Raw genomic sequence first — 10,618 nt, 5'->3', positions numbered from 1 at the left:
AAACATTGCCTGCTTTTGATAATATAGTGGAAAACCTTTCTGAGTGGCCACAAGATTAAAAAAACAAAAAAAAAACCTTCATTAGGCTCATGATTAAGTTCATCTGTATGTGTTACATTAAAAATATATTTGCTACAGCCACATTACAATGTTATTCTACTTTATTATTTTTATAAAAGTTTTTACACCCTTGGGAATAATGTCAAAAATATAAATTTCTAAATTTAATATATATAATGAAGAAATACATAAATCATCAGAACTATACATTAGCTCCCAATAGCCACATTCAACTTCTTGTGTATGTGTGTGTGTGTGTGTGGGGGGGGGGGGGGGGGGGGGCGTGGCAGGGAAGGTCTGTTGGTAACAGTTGTTTATTTGAGCAATTATTTGATTTTAATTTAATTGTTTTGTTTCCAAATATTTTTCCTTTTTTTTCTTTTAATATATTTACTATTTTAATAATGTCCCTTCTATTCAACATTTAAGTTAATCTGCTTGACCTGAGCAAATGTGTTTCTGATGTCTGTCAGCAACTATAAAAGCATAATTTCATTAAAGTGTATTATATATGCTCAGTACTGAGAGAACATTATAAAATGAAAAAGTTTGGCTAAAGTTCAACTGGGCATCAAATAGCACTGGTAAGGATGTTCTCAAACAGATGGTGTAAAATCTTGCTAACTCAATAGTGTGTGCTTAACACAGGAACAATATCAGAAGCATATGTGCTACAAATGACCAAAGTACCAAACAGAAACAATAAATTTGGGATATACGTTAAAAATGATGCCCTTACCAATTGCAGGGGGGGGGGGGGGGAGAAAGAAAGAAAAAGAAACAAATAAGAAATGCTACTGATATTTTTCCAAATCAAGGTTGGCATCCAAATATTTTCCTTTTGGCTTTCATGTACACATTGTTCTTAAAATTTTATAAGGCCAGAATTAAGAATATAATATTATGCACGTTAAAAAGAACTAATCATATAACAGGAAAATAAGTTCTCGATTTAAACATTTATGCATCATTTGAAACTGAAAATATTCTCATTCAATAGCTCGGAAAAATGGAAAAATCCTCTCTCTCTCTCTCTCTCTCTCTCTCTCTCTCTCTCTCTCTCTCTTTCTCTCTGTCACACACACACACACACACACACACACACACACACTTTTAGAAGAGCTGAATGCAAGTGCCTGGCCCTTTACAAGGATTTGCCCAAGCACTGCACAACAGTGTTAACCTAGGGCCCAAGGACTATGGCTGGCACAGAAACTAAGGCCAAATTCAGAAACAGGGATTCCAGGAGCAGCGGCCTTTGCGGAGGCTGCAATCGAGCTCAGAGGCTGTAACCCAGCTCTGGGTGGCAGTGGGGCCAGATGCCTTAGCTCCTAGCCCTGCGGGACTGGCCTGCCCGGCAGACACTGCGCACAGGAAGGGGCCTGCCAGTCTCCAGCACCCGCAGCCTTCACTCCCTGCCCTGGCCCCCTGGCCTGTCCACCTCACCAACAGCCCCGCCGGGTCAGGCCTGGCCGTGGCCTTGTCTGTGGTTGGCGTGGGTGTGTGGCTGTGCGCGCGGGAACCTAGGAACAGTTGAGCCAGAATTACCCACCTATGTCTGTGGGGAAGAAGGGCGTGGGCCTTGGGTCTCCAGGCACGCACTTTCCAGGGACAGTAACCTTTTAAGCTCTAGAAGTAGATTCTGACTCCAGAAGCCATATATTTCGAATTTGAAACCCCAGCCTTCTCCCTCGCATTGCCCACGGACGCTGGTCAAACCCACCTGGGCACAGCCTGACTCAGAGCCTGGCTGGGGGAGGTATTGGGGGCGCGGGGAGCTCTGGCCACCCTCCTCCCGCCTTCCCCCGAGTTTGGATCAGGGATGTAGGGGTTCACACGGGGTCTCCCGCCTGGTTTTGAACCTCAGCACGTTCCCGGGAGTTCGCCTTTGTCTCCCACTTGGTGCCCACACGCACCCTGCCCGCCGGGCCTTTCCCTGGGCCGCCGCGGGCGAGACCTGCACCCACGGGGCTGAGAACCGGCCTGAAACCGCCCCGACCCCCCAGAGCCGGCGCCCTCTGAGCGCTCCCAGGCCGCCCAGCGGGGAAGGGTCTCAGCCCCCACAGGAGGCGGCCTGCCCGCCTCCGCCCAGGGCCTGGGGTTACCAAGGAAATGCAACAATATTTATAACCAGCGGGAGATGAGAAAGTGTTCGCCCAGCACGCGATCTACCTCCCTCCCAGGCAGCTTCCCATCCCTCCAGCCCATCCTCCCTGCGGCTCCGTGACCCCGCCTTAACCAACAGCGAGCGGTCAGGTCTCTCTGGCCTTCCCCCCACCTCTCCCGCCCCCTCCCTGAGCTCTAGAGAGTATTCTCACTTCTGGGACTTTCAGCGGGAAGAGGAGGGCAGGGAGAAACATACCCTGCAGCAGGGCTCACAAAAATAGCCTTTCATATAGGATCTTGGAATGGGTTTGCATCTACTCCGTCGCTGCTATGATGTGAGAACCTAGGTCTTGTCTGTGAATCGGATAGAATAATAATTGAGCTCATAGGTGACTGTGCGGAATATAGGTGAGGACATTTGTAATCTGGGCGATGCCAAACAACAAATGGTATTTCTTATCAAAGGGTAGCTACATATAGGTACACATTCTTTTGGGGGAGGGGTAATGTAAAGAATCAGGAATTATGACTCCTCCATTTACCAACTTTTTCCCCCGCCACACACCTACCTTTAAAAGACAACTTTACAGCCCAGCTGGTGTGGCTCAGTTGGTTGAGTATGGTTCCATGGAGGTCTAGGGTTGGATTCCTGGACAGGGCACATCCATGGTCATGGCAAGTGCCCAAGTTGTGGTTGCACGCTGGATCCCCAATAGTGGCCTGTGGGAGGCAGCCAATGGATGCTTCTCTCTCACTGATGTTTCTCTCCCTTCTCTCTCTAAAAGCAATAAAAACATTTTTTTAAAAAAAGAAAACTTTACAAGGACTGATCCAAGTAGTTTTTAATGTGAGAGGTTTCCCCCACAATACCACTAAAATTAATGATCGAAGCAGGGTAGAAGTATCTGGAAGAATAGGGAGGAAGCAACCTTGAAAAGGCATTGTATGTATTTAAGGCTTCACAAGAGACTGGTGCCTGGAGTCCCTGGTGACTTTGAAACAATAAAAAATGCAAACTATAAAGCGCTGAGCCCAGTCAAGGTGTCATTTCTGAAAGATGATGCAATATGAAGGCACATTTAAAAAAAAAACCCTGAGTCACCTCAGGGGAAGGAATGACTATTAGAAGGAAATGGGTGGTATTAAACACCCTTTAAAACTATTTTGCCTCCTTTGCATGCCTGCAGCAGCTGTGGCTGAGTTTGCAACCCTTCCCAGTGCATCTGCCAAGAGACCCAAGTCTTCAAGATAAAGCCTAACACTTTCTCCCTTAAGTGTCTGAGTAAATTCTACACCACAGGTGTGGAAAAGCCATCTCAGGCTGGGAGACCCCTTCCAGCTTTTTTCTTGGACCCTACTCACAGAGTCTCACAGCTACTGTTCTGGTTGAGATATGTTTCTGCTTGTGATGGTCTGGGTCTGTGTAGATCCACCCAGGCACCCAGGACACAAAATTATGACCTGGCAAAAAGTGAGGATCTGTCAGGCTCAAGACTTGATCTAGGACCTGTGAGTCTCCTCCCTATTCTTCTGCCGTTTTACAGACTGAATAGTGATGAATCCCCTTTTCAGGCCAGTGAGGCCCGAAAACAGCAACATCTGGCTCCCTGTGACCTCGGCTCCCATCCTGACTGTCCCCCCTTCTTGCCCTGGGGCAGGCTTAAACTTGTCAACTTATGTATGTCTAGACAATAAACACAGTATTTCCACGTGTGCAGTCACTTACCCAGACTACTGGGGTCCAACACCTTCCTTCTCCAATTCCTGAAAACCTCCCCCTTTATAACTGAGGTCTCTCGGACACCCAGAGTGGCTTTCCCAATTAAATTGCAAACACTGTGGTTTGCAGAATCCTGCTGAGGGGAATGAACCATTGCACCTGAGGATCCACTAGAGGTTACAAATCCCTTGCCCTAGATGAAAAGGGGAGCCCGGGGAATTTCTACAATTTCAATTGTCACGATCTCTATGCCCTTTCTTGGCATGCTCTTCTAGGGATTAAAAGACTGGGTTCCTGGCAAGAAGGTGCCAATGTACAAAAGTAGGGAGCTAGGACTATCACAGAAAGGCACACAACCTTGAAAGCACATTCTTCCACTCAAAAAGCTCTCCTCTAGCAGGATGCCAGGCACTGAACCAGGTTGCAGGGAGTCAGAACAGCAGGGTGTTCATAGACTGCAGCTGCGGGAAGATCTGTTGGGGTTGACTTTACTCACTTGGTTGCCTCGGATAAACTATTCTAAGGATTTTCTGTAGTATTGATAGAGGGGCAGGGAGATAACCTGTGCGCAACTCCAGCCGGGCACCTTGTCTCCAGGCAGTGTCCCAAACTCTGTCAAAGCCAAAAAGGGAAGTTCCAGGAATGAGTGCAGACCTTTCCACCCAAAGAGGTAGGGAGAGCAGTGGCCACTTGTTCCATCCAGGCTATGATTCACTCTCCTCCTCCTCCTCCTCCTCCTCCGACGACGACGACGACGACGACTGGTCAATGGACTCTGTAATTTGAAAAGAAAAGGAGAGAGATTTTATCACTGGTTTAAAGGCTTGCCTTCTTTTCCTTCTTTGTGGCTGTTTTATTTGACAGGCCAAACCATTCTATATGCTTTGAAGTCCGAACAGGAACAGCCAGAGCAGAGGTGGGAAGAGGGTGCTCTTTCCCTTGGAGAGCAGATGCCTACAGCTGGGACTGAAGCCTACATGGGCAAGAGGCTGGCAGCTGGACCAGGTCAATGGGGCTATGCAAAGAACGGTCTTGAGTTGAGGTAAAGGAATCTATTAATCGAAAGTGTCTGTTCCTGAACCCACCGCATGGTTAAAAGGCGGACCTTTGAAATAAAGAGTCATATTCCGACCCAGCCTGGTAACAGGGTCTTAGGGAGGTTACTGAAGCAGGGTTATGCACGTCAGCGCCAGGAGGATGTTTGACAAGTAATAAGCAAACAGCTATGATTACTGCCACTTTCACATATTCAGATGCACAAACTGACAGAAGTCAGGGGACCAAACATTAAAATGTGCCAGATTTACTCCCAAATAAACCAGTGACGAAAGGGGAGAGAGAGACAATTGCTCATCCTGGGTGCTTGCGCTCAGATGCCAGGGGAGACGTGGCTCCCTCCCAGCTGCAGGTCTGAGAGCCTGTGTGCTTTAGAAATGGCCAACTGGAACCTCAAGGTCGGTGCTGAGGAGTGCCAGCCTGTTGTCTTCTTCCGGGGATCCTGGCCTCTCTAGGACAACAATGGAGAGTACAGGAGGAGCTGAAGGAGATTATCTTCATGGAGACCTACTATACGGATGTGTGAACACATTTCATTTCAACATCATTAGTGCGATTAGCTCCATTTTACGGATGAAATCTAAAGTGTTGAGTTGTTAAATACTAGTAAATTGCTTGAAAACCCACAACAGATTTGACTAATTTCAAATCCTGTCCTCTTACTGTAATAACACCTTTGACCCTGAGCTTCCCTGAAGGAAAGAAGGCAAACAGGGAAGGGGATGTGGGGGGGGGGGGGATGGAAGAGCAGAAAGGGGGAAGAAAGGAAAGGAAATGCTGCCACCAGAACCAGAACTAGGCTCCTGTAGCACAAATCCAGATAAGAAGTTACACTGTTTTTATCGATTGATTTTAGAGAGAGGCAGGCAGAGAGATGGAAAGAGAGAAACATGAATTTGTTGTCCCACTTATTTATGCATTCCTTGGTTGATTCCTCTTGTGTGTGTGTGTGTGTGTGTGTGTGTGTGTGCCCTAACCTGAAATCCAACTGCAACCTTGGCCTCTCCGGACCAGCACTCAGTGCCAAAGTTACTTGACTTTTACAAAGTTATGTCTCAAGATCATTCTGCAGACAAAAAGCATCCTTTTATCGGATAATCAACAATTGGATGTGGTACTGCTGCGGGGGGAGAAACGGTGGACACCGAAGTTGTGGGCAGGACAACTTGGGCTTCTGTGGGCGCACTCAGCACTCACACTGGCTGCCAACCTGAGCCTGATGTTCCCTTACCAAAACCGGACTGAAGCCTGCAAATGGGGGGCCCACACAGCTAGCTCCATGCCACACCACCCTCCCCACTCCAAGGAGGAACAGGGTCTGGCGCCCCTGTTTTTGTATTCACATCAAGCGTGGCTTTCTTGCTTCCCTGGCTGGATTTTACTCCACTCTAATGGGTTCTTGTGGAATAGGGGACTGAAGGAGGGGAAGCCCGCAGGGTTTGGGTTAACAGGCTGCTCTTTCTATTATAGATTAGTGAGGTCCAGACTAAACCCACCCCTAACGCCTAGGACGGAGGAAAACTTGTCCGTGCAGGAGAGAAGGTTAAAGAGCTGTTGGGGTTTTGTTTTCAGCCTTTTGGTTGTAGCCTCCACGCTCCACCCAGTAGTTTGGCTTTTACAGAGTGGTGTGGGTTGAGATCTGTAGAAAACGGTCCGAATCAGGTTTCCCCTGGTTCTGTCTCCGTGCTCACTCTGAAAGATAAAATGCTATAAAACCAGCAGCTTCAAACCGCAAGCGTGCTTAAGGCAAGGTTGTCCGCTTGCAAATGTCACAATGAGTAAGTGGTGCAATGGACTTGAGCGCTTTGCGCAGTAGCATTTGGCCCAAGAGCGTCACAGACTGCCCCTCGCCTCATTTCTGGCTATGGAGCCCCCACAGGGCTCCTAATTCTCCTTTGGCGAGAAACCCTTTGCTCTCTCCTTCCTCAAAGGGCCAGGCGACTGTACTCTGGCTCTGGGATGGAAAGGGAAGGGGGCGGAGAAGGGGGGGGGGCGGTGGGGAGAGGACGGGCCGGGAGCGCTAAGACTGAAAAGTAACAAGGAGTCCAGTGCAAACTTGCAAACCTTCTCCAGGGCAGAACTTGGCTTTCTGTTGTTGGGTTTCTGGAACCGCTGGAGACAACTGGCCACAGTGGCGCATCTGACTGCAGTTAGCAAAACAAACGTCTGGAGGGCGGGGTAGAGCAGATATCCAAGCCCAGGTCTTCGGGGTCTGGGAGCCAGTGCGTTCCCGCTGTCCCGTGCCCCGCACACTGGCCTCGCTGGGAAGCCAGTCCCATCTAGGCCTGGGTGCGCATTGGGAGGGAGACAGTGGGTCCAGAAGGAACCCTAGGCCACCTTTACCTTTGTCTGTGCAGCGCATCCGTTTCCCTGGAAACTGGGTGGGTGACAGGGTCTGAGAAAGAACCTGGGACCTGTACATCCCGAGGTGAGCGAAGTTCCAGCTCCTGGACCACAGAGGGGTGATGCGGCTGCTGAGTTGCGAAAGTTTGTGGGGGGGGAAAAAAAACTTTGGAAGCTATCTCCTTGAGTCACTTTCCCGTCAATATTAATAATGGTTAGACAGGGTGGGCAAAGATCCAAGAATCCCCTTTCCCAACCCTGTAGATAGTGTGACCACGGCAGTTTCAGAGCTTACTGGGTTTAGAGTTTTTTTTTGTTTGTTTTTGTTTTTTACTTTATGGGTAGTGAAGGCACCACAAGAATCAGCCAGACGCTGCTCCTTCTTACCAGCACAGAGGTCTCCCCCAACTCCATCCTCCTAAGGTCCCCTGCCTGGCCCCAGGCTCGGATACCTGGGGGGGGGGGGGGGGGGAAGGGGGTGTTAATGAGAGCCGTCCACTCAGGACAGCGAAGGACCCCAAAGGCTGGCGCTGGCCCTGCGCCTGCTGGCCAGGAGACCCTGGACACATCTCTCCCGTGACCAGGTCTTTGTACAGGCCCAGGTCGGCAAGCGTCCGATCTCCAAGCGCATCCTCCAGTGCTGCTGGGAGGACGGGGAGCATTTCCGGAGGCGGCTGGAGTACCTAGAAAACTCCAGGTTCAGTTCCCTAAAACCTGTGGTTACTCACCGCCAGGAGCTCAGAGGCAAAAGGTTCAATAGTCAAGTTGGTGGGGACTTTCCGTAGGTAAAGTAATAATTTGCTAATTCGGATCTATTGCTTTTAAATATCTAGTTGCAGAGACCTCTGTCAATGCAAGCTTAATTTCGTTCCACTGATGAAGGGTGTTTATAAACGGCTCCCGTGGTGCCAGCCTCGTGTGAAAACATCAGTTTTGTGCCTTTTGATAAGAACTACCGAGGTGGAAGGCTTATTAGGCGATTACAAATTTCGCAGCTGCTCTCGAGGCCCAATTAGGTGGCTCTCCGAGGTGAGTGGAAGCTGTAGGGATCAGGGCGGGGTTCCTGCTCTCCAGCCCCAGCCCCAGCCCTCCAATCAAGGCCTTGGCTCTGTGGAACCTAGGCCCCTTCCGGACCCCTTCGGGCTTTAGGGGAGACACACCCAGTGCCTCCCACCGGTCTGGGAGCCTCGCAGTCCAGGACAGGAGGCACACCTAAGCCTCTGTGGCTTTCTTAATTCTGGCTTCCAAAGGTGTTGGCTGTCCCGCCTGGTGTGACTTGCGTTTTTCGATTCTCACTTAAAGGAGAGGCAGACATCTAGAAATTTCCAGTTAGTGTGTAAAACCCGCCACACACAGGTAGATTCCTCTCATCCCTTTAGACACGTAAGATGATGTTTTTTTGGTCTGCCCTCATTCTACCACATTTGTTCTCCGTTGTTGTTTGAGCTGAAAACCCTCCCTGCGTAGACAGAAAGAATCCTTCTGACTTTTAGCGCACATGCCGAACTAGGAAGAGAGGCTCTGGAGAACAGCAGCGGGATTTTTCCTTGGTCCCAGCCAGCGGAGGAGGAGTGTGGGGAAGAGAAAGGACAGAGAGCCGGGCCGCGGGGCAGGAGAAACCCATCTCTGTGCTCGCCCTGTCAAGTGGCCCAGAGGTCGCTGGGCCCAGAACCCGAGGGACGCTCAGCCTGGACATTCAAAGCAAAGACCTGCACACCCCTCCTCCCCAGACCCGCACCTAAGGCTTGCACAGCGCCCGCCCGGGAAGCATAAACAGACTCACCCGCCGGAGGCCTACGGAAGGATGCGCGCAGTTACCCGGTTGAGAGGTCCCCGTCCAGCGGGACACGGGGACTAAGGCGGCCGCCTGACCAGCTTTTAGGTCTTCTTTTTTTTTTATGTCTGAGGACCATTCTTCCTTCCCAAGCCCAGAAGCCTCTAAAAATGAATAATTTCCTCCACTTATGCACTGATAGGAGCTCTTAGGCCCAGATTAGTATTTTGAAACCCTGATTGAGAGCCGCCTGATTAGGCGAGGGTGGGTGGAAAGACCGCATCCACGCCCGCGCCCCCGCCCCACTTCCCCACAAGGCTCCAGCGCGCTCCGAATCTCCAACTGGCCCGCGGTTCCTTCTCCCCGAAAGTAGCCAAACAGCACCCCAGATTCATTTGGCAGACCCCCACCAATAAAAAAAAGGCAACCATGTCTCCTCGCGCTGGGTCTTTATTTTTAATTCCACTTTCAGTCCCGCTCCATACCCGGCCTGACAAAGCCGACTTTCTGCACAACTCAACTCTCCTTTCCGAAGAGTCCTCTCCCGACCGATGCTGTCTTATGGACATGCACGATGTGGATTTTTAAAAAAGATATTCAGTTTTGCACTTGATGAAAAACACAAGTCTCTCTGGTCCCCACGCACAAGTTAGCTCTTTGAGAAGTCGGTCCATCTCAAGCTTTCAGTTCTGTATGAGGGCACAGGTTAAGTTAAGCACAGCGTCCCCCTCCTCCTCCCCGGAAAATTTAGGCAAGATTTTCCAGAGAGGACCCGTGGGGTGGGGTGGGGGTGAGGGGGCGGCTAATATTAACGCGGGAGAGCTGAGCAATAAATAAATAAATAAATAAAATAACAGTGGTGATAGGAAAACGCTTTAGGGACCCTCGGTTTTTATGGGAGAAAAATTTAACTTAGGAAAAAGGAGGTTTGCAGTCTTTGCTGGGTCCCAGACTATTAGACCCGGAAAGGAGATAAGAATGTTATCCGTCTAACTGAAGCGACATCACATACTTTTGTTAAAGGCCTTTAGAAAACAGACTCCAAGTATTCTTTTATTACTTATGGTTCAGAAGTTTACTTTGTTTTGTTTCTTAAAGGGGGAGGGCGGAATCAAAAGTATTGCTTCAAAGTTTCTTACCAAATTCCCCTTCCTAAGAGAAGTAACAAAGTAAGAATTTACACCCGAAAGAAGCTATTTAAACAGACACACCCTCCAAATCCTAATAAAAATTCAGGTATTCTGAAGACCACCCCCTCTTTTCGCAAACCCGCAGCCAAACTCTGAGGCTGAATCTGGCCGCTTAGAGGGCTTACACGTTGTCTAGGACTGGAGGAGAGCGCAAGGCTGTGAGCAACATACTTTTGCTTTCCTCATCGCCTCGATCTCAAATCTTGTGGCAACGCGTACGCCTTTGTGCTGCTCAAATGTTCCTTCTTTATCTCAGTGAGAAAACTTTCCGCAAAGGGAGCTCCTCCCGGATAGATCCATCAGCCCTCGGCTGCCAGGGGAGCTGCTGAGGTTTGGGGCGAGACCCGAGGGGTGCGGGTTTCAGGAGAA

The sequence above is a fragment of the Pipistrellus kuhlii genome, unplaced genomic scaffold, assembly GCF_014108245.1.
Source record: "Pipistrellus kuhlii isolate mPipKuh1 unplaced genomic scaffold, mPipKuh1.p scaffold_m20_p_2, whole genome shotgun sequence".
NCBI lineage: Eukaryota > Metazoa > Chordata > Mammalia > Chiroptera > Vespertilionidae > Pipistrellus > Pipistrellus kuhlii.
Note: the sequence above shows the minus strand (reverse complement) of the source record.